The sequence below is a fragment of the Lissotriton vulgaris genome, chromosome 2_1 (genome assembly GCF_964263255.1).
Source record: "Lissotriton vulgaris chromosome 2_1, aLisVul1.2, whole genome shotgun sequence".
NCBI classification, from domain to species: Eukaryota; Metazoa; Chordata; class Amphibia; order Caudata; family Salamandridae; genus Lissotriton; species Lissotriton vulgaris.
In genome coordinates this window covers 1819623709-1819639536 of record NC_141687.1, presented here as the reverse complement: position 1 = coordinate 1819639536, position 15828 = coordinate 1819623709, and the positions used below count along the sequence as shown (strand labels likewise).

Below are 15828 nucleotides of genomic sequence, written 5' to 3'. Positions count from 1 at the left end.
GGAGGGATGGCATCTTGCGGTGAACTAATAACATATTTGTAATTAAACACAAGGCCATACAAGTGTGGCTTTTAAGTAATTGGGGGATATTGACAAACCTAGTGGCTGTCAATAAGAAAGAGGCTAGAGTTTGCATTGGTAGAATGAAACCAACATGGGTTTGGGTTGGCACTCTCCAGATCCAGGACCATTAACCAATCCTACACTGTGCCTCATGTGTGCATTGGGATAGATATCCGACAAAACTTCATATCTCTGTACAACCAAAGAAGCCCAACAACACATGACTTTAGAGTTGGAAAAAATGTACTTTGCCCTCACAGCATTTTAACACGGGTGAGTATTGAGTGGTCAAAACAGTATCAAAAGTACAGGAATGTTTTACATCAAAATACACAGTGGAACAAAGTCTCATTACTTGTACAAAAGGGCCCAATATGTTTAGCATTGTAAAATACTGAACAAAGGACCATGGTTGCAAGTTTTGTTTAATTTTTAAGCAGATTTTATTGGATTTTCAAAAATTCATAGTATTCATCAAATCTCATTGGTGTTACACATGTAAAATTAGGCATGTATGATCAGGTGCATTCTGACATTAACCCAAATAAACTCCCTCCCTCCCCGGTCCCTCCCTGAAGTTGCACTCGCTTCCAGATAAATATCTCTTCAACCACTGCATGCCTGCCATGGACCTTGTCTTAGTCCCTGGTGCTATAGTTCTCCTATCGCTATGTCAGTGTCATCTGGTCAACCTACACCTGGTCTGCCAACTCATATGCCTCCCCTGCCCGCACCAGTGTTACAGACTGTGGGGATCCTGCTCTATTGGTTTCATGTCCATTAGTTGTCAGTTCTCCTTCTAGGCGCTCCATGCTCTTGTTCAGTCTATTTTTCCTATGCCCCGCCTCGCTTCTCTGAGTAAGTGTCTACCCTCCGCCCGCCTACTTTTCTAATTCCTTTTTACATGTTCCCGCTCGCTGTCCCCCTGGAGCTTTCCAATGTCTAGCTATCTACCTTTTGGCGAGACCATAGGACAGGTCTTGGAATTTCCCAGGTTTTTTATTTTTGGCCGCATGCGGGAACCATCCTAGTAGGAAATGGTCTGGGGTTTGCGGCATTTCTTTGTCTATAACGTCTCCTATTGTGTGTCATCCCTCCTCCCAAAATGCACGCAGAGTAGGGCAATTCCAGAACATGTGCAGAATATGGGCTTCACTCTCCCCACACCTGGGGCTTGCTGCCCTTTCTACTCCACAGTATCGTCTTATTCGAATCGGGCTAAGATATGCTCTGTGGAGCACGTAGTAGTTTATTAGTTTGAACCACGCGTTTCTGGATGCTTTGAGGGGTCTCTCCACATAGTTTCCCGAACTGTCTCAGGGATCTGTCTTCCCAGGTCCTCCCCCCTTCGCGCTTTCAAGCGGTCTAGCGGTTTCTGTAGGTCCCGCTTGATCGCCTTGTAGAGATTGCAAGTTATTTGTTGTTGACATTTTTGAACAGTGGGGAAGCCCAGCATGGACTTTTTCACATTCACTTATCCTCATCCCCATCAAGGGAATTAACACTGAAGCGGAAGGAAGTCAGACACTTATAGCTGCTTTCTCTAAACTTAGCAGCTTGGCTCATGAGGTCGTAGAAAATGAGCATTTAAAAATACCACAAAAAACATGAGTATACTTAGAGGCTTGCAAGTAAGAAACAAGCGAGTATTCGTCCGAAAAGAGGAAGTTGTGTCAAAAACATAAGCAGCAGGCTTAGTCTAACTCAATACAAGCAATGTGTACTACATTTACTTGACAAGCGTTAGGGCTAAGCTTCTCGAAGAGCACATCTGCCATCTCTGCCTGCAGGAAGAGTGAACAGAAACATACTCTACAGCGTAGCAGTGATTCGGGCTTTTCTAGAGGGTGTAATGCAAATATATGCACCTCATTGTATGCCTCACTGGAATTTAAACTCTATTAAATAGGTTGGTGTTACTTCCTCTTGTCCTCAAGCACTAAGCTTTTTTAAACTGCTACTTTAAAATTGGCTTCATAGTATGGATCATTTCTCTACAAAGGTGAGTGAAATACTGTCAATGGCTGTTAAACAACATTATATATAATTATATATTGTAGAAGGGAAGCATTGTATGCTTGTTAAATGTTAATAATAATGGATTTTTCCCAAACCCCAAATCTGCAACAGAAACGGCGTCACATACTCTGGATATTGCAAGGGCATTAGTGCAATTTTGGGATAATATGAAACATGCATGACAAAAAACTTTGTGTCGCATGCTCCATCTATGGTAGGGAAACCCGTAAAAAGGAGCATTCTTCAGATGGATTGTGGAGACAATTAAGTTCTGTTTCACATGGTTCAGAGGTCACACTCTACCATCTTTAGCTTTCACAGTAAGAGTGCCCTATACTGACGTATTTATATTCAATACATTTTCCTTAGTGTGGGTATCCAGTTGGTAGAAGAAGCAGTGTGCCAGACAGTAGTAAACAAGCATTGGAAATGCAATAGGTCTCGCATTAGGAACGTTGGAGCTATTGGTCTTGTAAATGACAAATATTTTATTTATGTGTTGGTTTTTAAAATAGCTAAATTGATAGCTTTGCCATTTACAATGCCAATAGTTATAACTTTCGCGAATGTGAAACATACAAAACATTTGTAATGCAACATGTTTTGTATTTACGTGACTTAGATGGCAGCTCTGGTCGTTAGGCCACATCTGCGGTTTACCTGAGACCTAAAAAGAAAGAAAACAAGGGTCGTCCACACTGTGCGAGCCCTCCTGGCTTGGACCGGAGTCCCTCACCTGCTCCTTGTTCCTGGGAGGAGGGGGCTGGCAGGAAGCCGAGGGATTAACCACTGATTGGAGGCAGGGAGGGGGGAACCAACGAATATCGCGCTCCATGTGTCCCCTCTCGACCTCTGAGGATGTCAGGTGACAGCAAACTGTGAAACGAAAGTAACGCCCCTCCCCAGATGCCTGTTGCGCCTAGGAACTGTTTGACGAGACACTGGCACTTTTAATCGAAAGAAATATTGCGTCCCGGCGTCTTGAAAGGGGAGGCGGGTGTGTTCAAAATCAAGCACCGAGAGGAGCCGATGAGTGACGGGCCAGAACAAGAGTGAACCGGGCTGTTATGGAGCGCATGGGGTGGCCTGGGCTGCCTGGGTGGACACAGACCAGCAACAGTTCTGAGAACAGGGTTCGTGTGAACGCTAGTTTGTAGGGATGGAGGAAAAGGTAAGAAGAAAAGGTACAGCGACCGCGAATTCACGCTGCATGACGTTAAACGCAAAACTTCAAGTACGAGAATTCAACATGCTGAGTGGCAACCCAGGGCAGCTGTACATCACACATGAGGCGGAGTGGGGTCTCTTGGCCTCTAAGCTTGTGTTGATCCAGGTGGTAACTCAGTTTACATTGCCAAATGTATCCAAAACACAGTGCACGTTCTGATTTTCAAGGCAGCGCCAGGGCGCATCTTAGTGTGGCCAAGATGTGATCTTGCAAACAGGTGTGCGCCTAAAGAGCATTACTTCCGGGTGTGAAATCTGCTCCTGCGGTACTCTTCGGCCTCATTCTTCTTAAAATTTGACATGGTTCCCAACAGGCTTTGCGTCATGGGCCACTAGTCCGTCCTGTTTTTTTCCGATCGATAGAGCTCTGAATTCTGGGACTTGTATGCTCGTTTCTCCTCAGTGTGTGTGTGTAGGGGGTGCTCTATGTTCCCGCGTGTAGGCAGCTGATTGCTAAAAGAAACTAAGCAGAACTGTCTGCAAAAACAATAGTGGCGCAAGAGCCGCACATTCCGCTGGGCCGCGTCAATGCGCATGCGCATTGAGAGGCGAGACCTAAAAATGTGTTCGCTTCTACTCGCACTTCACAACCTCTCTCAAGCTGCAGAACGAAAACATTATTATGAGTCACACGGCCATGGACATAATTTTACACTATAAGAGATTCAAGCTGCAAAACCTTTGTTACAGATAACAGTAACTTTTTTCTTTTCCATGTTGTAGGCTCAACATACTCTCTTGAAATATGGGCATTATGTTATTGCTTACGACATCATTATTTTTCTTTAAACTTTTCAAAAACAAAGAATTAAATACCTGGGGGCAGATGTATCAAGATACCATTTTGCACTTCTCAAATAGCGATTGTTAAGGAATCTCTATTTGAGAAGTGCAAAATGGTATGTATGTAGAATTTCGCTATTAATTAGCGATTCCTTAGAATTCCTTAATTGCGATTAGCAAATTGCTAATCGCAATTAAGGAATAATTTCCCATTCATTTCTATGGGCCAGGAGGCCCATAGGAATGAATGTAAAATTATACTCAATTTGCGATTAGCAATTAGCTAATCGCAAATTGAGAATAATTTCAAGGGTGCAAGGGTGTCTTAAGGACACCCTGCTGCACCCCTGAATTTGATATGTGTACGCATATAGCGCACATACATGCCCTAAGGGCATGTAAGAGCGTCATATGGCACCTTTAGAATTTAAAAAAAGTGCTTTTTGAAAAGAATTCGCAAGTTACCACCAACTACAAGTTGATGGTAATTTGCGAATTCTTAGTCAAAAATCGCAACACTGAAATGCTTGATACATTTCAAATCTAAAATCGCAATTTGCTATTTCTTAAAAGCCTCGCAATATTAAGGAATCGCTAAATTAGCGATTCCTTAATATTGCGAGGCTTTTTGAATGATACATTCCGATTCCCGTTTTTTTGTCGCAAACGCTGCTATTTTCCGAATCGCAGCGTTTGCGACAAAAAAAACGGATGATACATCTGCCCCCTGCTGCTCAGAATCTCATCAGAAGCACTAAGTGAGAGGGCATTTCTCAACCATATTACAAGAGAAGTGTTTCCATCTGGGCCAAAGTGTGGCCAGTTTTATCTAATTGAACTCTGACATGCACTGAATTGGTTTGACTTTATTACTCCCATATAAGTTGTGGCACATATGCAAATGAAATTTTGTTAAATTCTTCTCAGGTCGAAGCTTAGAATTTCCTCTAATGTCAAAAAGTTGTAACCACCCCAGACTGAATATAAATGTATTTTTTTAAATACATATTTCTAATTAGCTGTCAAGTGTTTGCTGGTCTGTAGCACCCAGGAAGACTTAGGTAGTTCTAAAGGTTGTATTGCCAGGCTCCATCAGAATCCAGCTTGCACAGGTGTTAATCTGTTTGCACAATAGAACTTTTAGAGCTTCTTGGTTCCCTTATGTTTGTGCTAGTCAGAAGACAACACTGCGGCATTGGTTGTGAAGCAAGATACAGTTTTACCCTGTAATAATCATAAAACAACAATATTCAAACAGATATTCACTTCAAATTAATGGATCAACATCAGGGCTATAGAATAAAATGCAAGTCAAAGTTAATTCTTTCCAGCACCTCAACCTGTTTTTTAGGTGGATGAGTAATGTCCTATGCAAGGCTCTGTGAATTTATATGAACTTCTGTAAGGATCTAGCACACAGTGATACCTTGTGGTACACAGTTGATGTTTACACGGGGCCTCAGGTTTTCCACACCTGGTAGTGTTAGAGGTAGCAAGACCAGGGTATGGCATTAACGAAAATATCGCCGGCATGGCGAAAATCACCCTTCCGAAGCCCAACTGGGCTTTCAACTAACCGGCAGCAAGCATTCCAATATCTTTAGTAAAAGCACTGTCCGACCGGCGCAAATAGTGCCATCTACATTTTAACTTGCCTCTTTTCGGCTGCAACGTGCACATTTATTTCTCTATTCAACAGATAAACCATTCCGCGCCCTGAAGAGAATCCCGCAACCACCTTCGGAATCGAAATGCATCGGCATTACACGACACAGGGACTTTGGCATTTAATTAAGTTTACCCCAGTAGAAATGTTTTTTGAATGGTCTCACTACTGGGGCTAATGTTTCTATTCCTTTTGGGTAGCAGCTTCTTAAATTGGTTACACAATGTGGATGGTAAAGGATGTCCTAGTAGCTGCTCCTTTTATGAACTAAGACTAGTGATATTATGTTTAGCTAATTGTTATGTATCACTCCTCATGTATTGTTTGTTACATCACATTATTTCATCCCAAAATCTGTTTGTTTTTGTTTCATTTTTTGCCTTAATATGTATAATTTGTTCTTGACTAAAACATATCCGCACTTACCTGACCTATTTTTATATGTGGAGTAAAGTGCATAGAATGAAGTAGCAAATATATGCTTCAAGCCTATATCAATTGAATTAATAGCCTTTAGTCTGTTAAATTAGTTTATCAGCATTTGAATGTGACGGCCAGGACACCTTTTCTCTTAGTTTATTACGGTCCCGTCCAGCTAGCTAGGTCCAAACCACTTGTTGCCATTATGCTTAAACTGGGAGTAGCACAGTTAAAGGGCTGTAATGAACTAATGGACTTGACTCTATTGAGAGCACACATTTTATTTTAGAAGGGAGCTGTATGATTTTGGAGCGCCATGATCCAGGGCCTTTGGAAACTAAACTCTCCTGCTTTCGCTGTATACCCGGAAAGGGGAAGATTTGTGAAAAGCTTGATGCAGAACATAATTATGTTCTCATTTTATTCAAGCGCACTTTGTCTTGTGGAACAATTCTGAATTTGCTTCTGGTAGTTACATAGAAATAAAATGCCCTTCGATGAGAAACGGAATAATCTTTAATACTTATATGTAGATTTGAGATGTACAACAGACTACGAAGGAGTGAAAAATCATTTGCAACCAATGGATGCCAAGACCCAGCAGGACACTGTTCATTCCAGAATACCCGTTCCAAAGGATCGCATATTTCTCCTGGATACCCGGGGTAGGAAGAAACACCAAGGGTGACCGGAACCCAGGAATAGACTGAATGTCAGATGCTCCTGCCAAGCAAATTCAAGATTAGTACATACTGAGAAGAAAGGGGATGTCCCCAGCACAAAACATGAATTTATCAGTGCTGCTTGTGTCAAATTCTGTCTTCTAAGACCAAAATTCTGTCACTGGCTGATATCCCTCGATGCTAAGTTCAAGTGGACAGGATTGGTATCTTGCTTACTAAGTGTGCCGCCGTCTTTAGTGGACAATACTGGGGTTACAGAGAGAGTATTGGAGCTAACGCGCACTATTTAATTTAATTTAATTTAATAACGATTTCTAAAGTGCCTGGTGACCCAAGGGCATCCCCGCGCTAAAAGATTTGTGATCCTGTTGAGGGGGAGGAGAGGGAGGGGAGACAGTCAAGGGGACTTCATTTAGGAAACAGATGAGTCTTTAATTTCTTGCGGAATGCTAGGTAGTTAGGTTCAAGTCTGAGGGAGCGGGGAAGAGCGTTCCATCCCGTAGCTGCTTGAACGGAGAATTGTCGTCCTCCTGTGCGGGTTCTTTCGAATCTAGGAATGCTAGCTAGGTTCTCATTCTGGGATCGTAGGGATCTGGTTGCTGTATAGGGGGTGATCATTTTGCTGAGGATCGCCTGGCCAGATCCGTTGATCAGCTTTTGTGTCGTACACATCGCTTTGAATTGCACCCTTTGGCGCACAGGGAGCCAGTGCAGAGCTTTGAGGGCCGGCTTGGCGGACATTCTGGAGGGGATGTTAGTGAGCAGGCGTGCCGCCGCATTTTGTGTCCGCTGGAGTTTCGTTAGGGTGGCCTCAGGGGCTCCCAGATAAACCAGATTGCTGTAGTCCAGGCGGGACAGTACTAGTCCCTGAATGAGTAGTTTCCTAGAAGTAGGTGGCAGTAAGGGCAGGATCTTGCGGGTCGTGCGCATGAGCCCGAAGCAGGTGCCCGAGGTTTTGGTTGCTTGTGTTTTCATAGTAAGCTCTGGTTCGAGCCACACACCGAGTGTCTTAATTTCACGTTTCGGGGGGGGGGGATTTCCCCGAACACATCGGGCCAGAGTGCTGGAGGGATGGTCGTCCATTGTTTTCCTAGGAGCATCACCTCCGTCTTTGTCCCATTTAGTTTTAATGATGAGTTATTCATCCAGTTGTGAATTCCTGTAAGGCAGTTGGTCAGGTTTTCTGGATGGTCGATCAACTGGGACAGGGAGACGACCAACTGAGTATCGTCAGCATAGCTTACCATTTTTATGTTAAATGGTGTTACCACGTCCTCAAGAGGGGCCATGTAGACATTAAAAAGCGTCGGGCTCAGGGAGGAGCCCTGAGGGACGCTGCTTGTGAGTGGGAGAGTGAATGAGTGATGATTGTCGTCCCACACTTGGAAAGTGCGCCCTGTAAGGAAGGATTCAATCCAGTTGATTGCTGTCCCGGTAAGTCCTGCATCCGCCAGTCTATGCAGAAGGACACGGTGGTTGACTGTGTCGAAGGCTGCGCTTAGATCCAGGAGGATCACTGCCACTGATCCTCCTGAATCCAGTATGCGCCTTGCTTCCTCAATGACTGCAAGAAGTGCGGTGTCTGTTCCATGGCCTGGGCGGAATCCAGTTTGGGATTGTCTAAGCAAGTTGTTGGCTTCAAGGAACTGTGACAATTGTGTGTTTACCAATTTCTCAGTTACTTTGCTGATACCAGGAAGTAGAGATATTGGTCTGTAGTTAGACAAGTCTGCTGGGTCTAGCTGAGGTTTTTTTTGAAGTGCTTTCACCACCGCACTCTTCCAGCTGTCGGGGACAGATCCGTGGGCGAGCGAGCTGTTGATAAGATCCGTGACAGTGGGTACGATGACTGAGGCTACGGTTTTGAGGAACCTGATTGGTGCTGGATCCAAAGGTGACCCACTTTTCATTTTCGTTAAGGTTCGTTCGACCTCTAGGCAGGTTACTGGCCGGAATGTCGGTAGTATGGGGCGTAAGTTACTTTCGGCCTGGTCGGGGGATAAATGGCTTTCCGTGTGGCTGGGGGGACCGGGGGGTGGGAGAGAGGTCAGGATGCGGGTGATTTTGTCATTAAAGTAATTCGCTAGCTCATTACTTCTGTCAACTTTAGGGGTGGTGAAGGGGGGAGTGATGGGGACTTTGAGCAGCTCCTTTACGATTAAGAAGGATTCTCTGGCTGAGTTGGATGATTCTTGTATCCGCGTATCATAGTATGAGGCTTTAGCTTGTCTGATGGCCTCTTTATAGAGTTTAACTGTGGTCTGGTAAGCTTCTTTGTTGGCATGTTGCCAGTTTTTCCTCCAGAGTCGTTCGGCTTGTTTGCAATTTTTGCGAAGTATTCTGAGGTCCGCGGTGTACCATGGAGCTGAGCCAGGTTTGCCGTTTTTGTCTTCTCTAGTTCTAAGTGGGAGTACTAAGTCCAGGGAGGAGGTGATCCAGTCTCTGAATTTTTTGTCTGCGGTAGCCGGGTCTTCTGCGTGTGCAGGAGTGGTTCTTTCAAGGGTCTTAGCCCATTCTTCCGTGGGGAGTCTGGACCAGGTCCTGTCCTTGCTGTAGGTGGGAGGTTTTTGGTGTTTCCTGAAAGTTCCAGGTAGTTGGAAGGGGACTAGGAAGTGGTCTGTCCAGGGAAGGGGAAGGGCCTCCTTCGCTTGCATCGAGGAAGAGCTAGTGAACACCGGGTCCAATAGATGACCCTTGATGTGGGTGGCACCGGAGTTAAGTAGGCGGATGTCGAGTGCCGCTAGATCTAAGATCAGGTCATTCGCTACCGAGTCTACCGGGTCTTCCAGATGGATGTTCAGGTCACCTACTATCATATAGTTTGATAGGGAATGAGCCTGGGTTGTGACTGAGTCTAGAAGGGAACTAGCGAAGGGACCTGGGAGGCCGGGGGGACGGTACACAAGTAATCCTGTTAGTGAATTGGTTGGGTTTAGTTTGATGGTGAAATGAAGACTTTCTGAGTCGGTAATCTGCGCATCGCAGGTTTTACAGTGGAGATGTTCTCGGTGAATAATGGCGACACCACCACCTCTGCCTAAGGGACGGTGTAGGGACTGAATACAGTAGCCCGGAGGGGTTGCTAGTGCAATGTCTGATTGGGAATGTGGGCCGAGCCACGTTTCCGTGAGGAAAAGGATATCTATCTCCAGGTCTTCTATGAGATGGTTAATCTGTGTCGCGTGTTTAGGAAGTGAGCGACAGTTCAGTGAGGCAAGTTTGAGGGAGGCGGGTTTGTTAGGTTTTATAGGGAGAGTGAGCTGGGCTGGCTTACATAGAGAGCAGCTAGTGAAAGGTCCATTTAGATCATGGATGTAATCACAGGAAGAGGTGGGGGGTCTAAGGCTTAGTAGCTCTCTACGTGAGTAGCTTACCTTTGGGTTGGCTGCTTTAGGCCGGGGTTCTGGCCCTGGGCCCGGCCGTGCGCGGACGGGCGCAGACGGGCTTGCCCTATGCGTGCCTTCAGCGCGCAAACGGCGCTCCCGCTGCGCTCGTCCGCTGCGCTGGTATGGCCGGCACATTTGTAGTCCTTGGGGTGGGCGTGGCCTCGCAGTGGGCGTGGCTTAGGCCTTGGGCGTTCCCTGTCTCAGCGCGGACCGCTGTCTCAGGGAAGAGGGAGGAGGGCTGTGTCAGCGCGTGGTGTGAGCGCTTAAACAGGTGAGCTCCTCGTTTTAAAATACACAAATTAGGCACTAGTACAGGTTTTTAAAATTCAATTTGGTCAGCACAGTCCTCCGGCTTCCGCCTCAGAGGATGAATACAAATAATGGCGAACGCTTCGTTTCTAGCGTTTTTGTAGTCCTTGGGGTGGGCGTGGCGTCGCAGTGGGCGTGGCTTAGTCCAGTTTGGCCAATACAGTTGGGTCAGCCTGCGACACATTAGTTTGCGACCATGCCCGCGTGTGGGGCATATTTTCTGGAGCAGTTTCCGGCACAGTGGGTGTCTGTGTCACCTTAGGTTTCCCCATGGTGACAATCACGGGGGATACTGCGCGGCGTCAGATGCAGTGAGGAATGTGCCACCCAGCGGGTTTCCTTTTCAGGTAGATGGAGTGAGGGGCTGAATGGTGCACACCAGTCTATCTTGTGGCTCGGGTTGTCAGCACGCTGCTCAGGGTAAGTTCGCCGCAGCACCCAGGTCCTCCGAAGTAGCGTGCCCTGGATGGAGGGGGGGGGGGGTGGGGAACCAGGGCCCCCAAGTAACGTGTAGCTTGTAGGCAGTGCAGGGGCCCGGCTCTGTGTCCCAGTGGTGAGGGTAGTCCGATATATGAAGCAGGGAGAGCTGTCACCCCTCCATGTTAAGGTCTGGCAATTCCTGTTGCATTCAGAGGAGGGGGTATGCAGTTCATTAGTGAGGTCTCGCCAGGGCCGCCCAACCAAGGAAGCACTGCAGAGGGGATATTGACGGGCCCGGCTCACCTTCAGACAGCCGTTTCGTTAGTGCTCCCTGGGGGCTGCAGCATCCGCTTCTTCACTCGCGGCGCTCCACGGGCGCCATCTTGGGGTCAGGCAGGCCGATTTTTTCAGAGTCCCCCGGGAGGATGTTGGTGGCACGATGAGCGCTGGCGGGCCCCCAGGTCTTGGCGTCTGTGAGCAGGCGCTCCCTTATGTTGTGGTGCCGCTGTGTTGTTCGCATGGACCTAGACTCTGCTCGGGAGGGCAGCAGTTTGTCTCAGTCAAAATGGAGGGTTTGCGCCTAACCGGGACCTTGTATCACCAACGTAGATGGGTCCGTCGCAGAAGGGCCGTCTGGTAGCGCCCCCCCACCGGTCTCGTGGTCTTCGCAGAGATGGCAGCTGGTAGGTACGGAGCCCCCGATGTCCGAGTGAGGCTGCAGGCACGGAGTCAAGGGATCGCCGGAGCCATCTTGAGACCCGGTGCGCATCTCCGGTTGAGTTAATGTCTTTTCTGTGGCTGAATTGCAGATTGCCGGGGACTGCAGGATCACTCCGGATGCCGGGTAAGTTCCGATCACAGATTCCGGTGTGTGCGGCTTTAGGCGACCACGGGAACCGGGTAGGAACCGTGTAGGATGCCGGCCCGATCGCGGAGCCTCAGCAGGTGCTGCAGCCAGCAGCTATTCAACGGATCACAATATCTATGGCTGCACAACTGTAAGAAGGTGACCTCCTTCTGGGTTGACCCAATGACAACAGTGTAATCATTATATTTGCAAAAAACAAGGACCCCCTGAGAAATTAATATATCTCAATTCCTAGGACAGGGAAATATAATGTGAGAAAGTAACTTCCTAGGCAATGATTTAAACCACAAGTGAAATAAAACAGAGAGTAATATGCAGGAAAATCATGTACAAAATATTGTATGTTTAATTATTAAAACAAGAGCATAAAAACAAAAACGACATTAATTATACATTATAGATTGCCACCTATATACAGTTGTGTATATTTTTAAACAAATAACAACTAAATGAGTATTCTCAATTATTGAATGTATAATTAATGTCGTTTTTGTTTTTATGCTCTTGTTTTAATAATTAAACATACAATATTTTTTACATGATTTTCCTGTCTGTTACTCTCTGTTTTATTTCACTTGTGGTTTAAATCATTGCCTAGGAAGTTACTTTCTCACAACAGTGTAATCATTTCCATGACTACACAGTTCTGCCAATGTCACTCTGGGCTCATGCAAGGACCTCAAGCAGGTACATTATGTGACTGCAGCTTTCTTTAAGCATAATCCCTCTAGTGCCCTGGGAAGTAATAGAGTGGGATTATTGTCAGACTGCATGACCCTCTGTAGGAGTCTTCCCTTTAGACTTGTTGTCAGCCAGTCAGAGTATTTATATAGAACAACGTTCACTGAAATTGGTTTCTTGGTACTTTAAAGTGGATGAAATTATTGAGAGCGTGCGCTATTGGATAAAAAAGAAAGGTTTTTAACCCCTTTCTAAAGCAAGTTAGGGAAGTTTGCTTTCGAAAGGTAACCCAAAGGGCGTTCCAAGATTTAGTTGCTGCTAATGAGAAATATGGAGGGTGATTTCTAAATCTGGTCAACATAATTGCCTATGCACTGGAAGACAACCAAGACAATGTATTGCCTCTTTCACTGAAGTTTATAGTGATGGCACGTTAAGTTCTCTATTTGAATTGATTTGATTTGAATTGTTATTTATAGAGCGCAGCAATTGCCGAGGCGTCTTGGCGCTAACTGTCATACATAGGTGACTGGAGCGACCTGACTCTAGATGTTTAGGTTTTAGCAAACAGCCAAGTTTTTAGTTCTTTCCTAAACCTCATCCGATTTGGTTGAAGGCGCAAGGTGGATGGCATCTGATTCCAGAGTTTTGCCGTACAGAAAGACAGTGTGCGGCCCTCCCATCTTACCGTGCGTGTTTATGGAACACAAACAAGGCCCTCTGTAGAGGATCTGAGAGTTTTTACTGGAGAATACCTGGTGAAAAGTTTCTGTACCTCCCCGGAGATTCCTCCATAGAGGGCCTTATACACTAAACAAAGAGACTTAAAATTGGCTCTTTAATGGACAGGGAGCCATTGTAGTGCTCTAATGGCCTCTGAGGTGGGACGGCCTTTAGGGATGTTCATGAGCAATCTGGCAGCGGCATTTTGCAGTGATTGTAACTTCCTATCCTGTGCCTTATCGATTCTCATGAAGAGTGCGTTGCAGTAATCTGAAGAGTGCAACTACAACTGTCTTTTGGAGTTCATATGTGATGAACGGGAAGATTTTCCTCAAGGTTTTTAAGAGGAAAAAGCAGGAGGAGGTTAGTTGATTGACATGGGCCGACAGATTGAGCTGTTTGTCAAGGATCATCCCCCAAGTTTTTAACTTTGGTAACCGGGGTAGGACTGACTCCCGCCTCTATGGGCCACGAGTTAGTGTTCCATAGTGATAGTCCTTTGCCAAATTCCAAGACCTCGGTTTTGTCCGTATTTATTTTCAAAAAGTTTAAGCTCATCCAGCTCATGATATCTTTCAGACATGCATGAAAACTGATAGCTACTGGCTCTAATGGTTCGGAAACCAAGATGGTGAGCTGTGAGTCGTCGGATGCATAATCAAGGAAAAAGTTAGCCAGTGAGGACACATAGATGTTGAAAAGGGTTGGTGACAGAGCAGATCCTTGTGGAACAGCACATGGGAGTTGAAAGGTTCCAGTTGTTATGTTCTCCCTGTGTATGTTTTGTTCCCTGTTTTCTATAAACGAAGAGAGGAGGGTTAGCGCAGTATCCTCCACCCCCACATCTCAGCCGCTGCACCAACACCTTGTGGTTTACGGTGTCAAATGAAGCTGAGAGATCTAGTAGAACCAGGATCACTCTGCCACTCCGGTCCACTATTCTCCGGATCCCCTCTGTGGCTAACACTAACGCTGTTTTTGTCGAATGACAGGGCCTAAAGCCATGTTGTGTGGAGTCCAGCAGAGAATTGCCTTCTAGGTAGTGTATTAGCTCCCTATTTACGGCTCTTTCCAGAATTTTAGCTGGTAGAGGTAGTCAGGAAATTGGCCAATAGTTTTTTGGTTCTGACTGGTCCAAGTCTGGCTTTTTAAGAATTGGCCTTACGCAGGCCTTTTTCCAGACATTGGGATATTTGCCCGTTTCTAGAACTTGGTTCAAGAGAGGAGTGAGATGGGTACTAACAGTCTTAGGTACCAGGTTGATAACTGCTGGGGGGCACGGAACGTTTGGGGAGCCAGATTTTGTGGATATCAGGAGGTCATGGACCTCCTCCACAGTAAGTGCCCTGAAACGTGAAAGTTTGCCAGTTACTGCCCATACATTTATATTTAATGGGGTATTACCTGGCATACTAGTGGCTGAGTTTAAAAGGTCATCATAGATCACTTGTACTTTACTTTGGAAGAATTTGGCCATCACATCGCAGAAAGCTTGATCTGGTCTGAACTTAGCTGTATGTTGTGGTTTAGCAAGTGTGTACACAGTTTAAAAAAGTTCCTTTGAGGAGTGTGTTGCCTCTCCTATTTTAGTAGTAAAGTATGCCCTTTTAGCTTTAACAATAGCTTGCTATATTCATCAAGGCATTGATGATAAGCTATCTTGTGCTCCATACTATAGTCTGTCCTCCTGGTCCGTTCTGACCCTCTACATTTCATTTTTATTATATTTAGCTCAGGACTGTACCAGGGTGCTGTTACGGTTGCTCTTGTAGTAGTTTTGCTAGTTCCAGGAGCAGTACCGTATGCAGCTGTTCTAATCCAATTGTCAAATTGGTTGGCTGCTATATCGATATCACTATCTAATACTGGCGGGCCCGAAATCAGCGCCTGTTCCAGATCATCCTTTTTTACCCTATTCCATTTCTGGACCCTTTGTTTTATAGCAGGAAAGGGTTGAGATAATGTAGGTGTTTTGTTAGTCACGTCAAAATAAATAGCTCTATGGTCAGTCCAGGGTAGAGGTACTGTCTTTGTTACGATTATGTCTGGTTAGTTTGTGAAAATACCAGCCAGGGTTTGACATGCTGAATGTGTGGGTTCCAGTATTATTTGGGAGAGCCCATATGCTGCTAAGTTATCCACAAGTCTTAATGTGTCTGGGTTAGTCTCTAATTCAAGATGATAGTTAAAATCTCCCAAAATATTAAAAAAGTCTGAATCCGAGCTTTATTCTAGGAAGTATAAAAGGGCTTGCGAAAACGCCATTCTGGGTCCCAAGGGCCTGTAGACAAGTAACCCTTGAAATGTAAAGGAATCATTGATTTTAAGTGAAAATAAAAGCGCCTCTACTGGAATCAACATCGTAACGTCATGGCGCAACTTTAGATTCTCTCAGTAGATCAGGGCTATACCCCCACCTCTTCCTTCTGTCCTATCGTGTTACACCATTGCTTAACCTGGGGGAAGTTAACAAAATAATATCTGTATTAGCTAATTGAAGGAGGCATTCTAGTTGATATTTATGTTTCACGAGTGAACGTGTATTCAATGGTATGCATGACAGAGCTTGTACTTGTGTCA

At 45.5% G+C, this 15828-nt stretch overlaps 1 protein-coding gene across 3 annotated transcripts in view; it reads left to right on the top strand.

Moving 5' to 3' along the window:
- Window positions 1-15828, top strand: part of FRMD5 (FERM domain containing 5) — a 550452-nt gene that overhangs the window by 475747 nt on the left and 58877 nt on the right. The window lies entirely within an intron of this gene.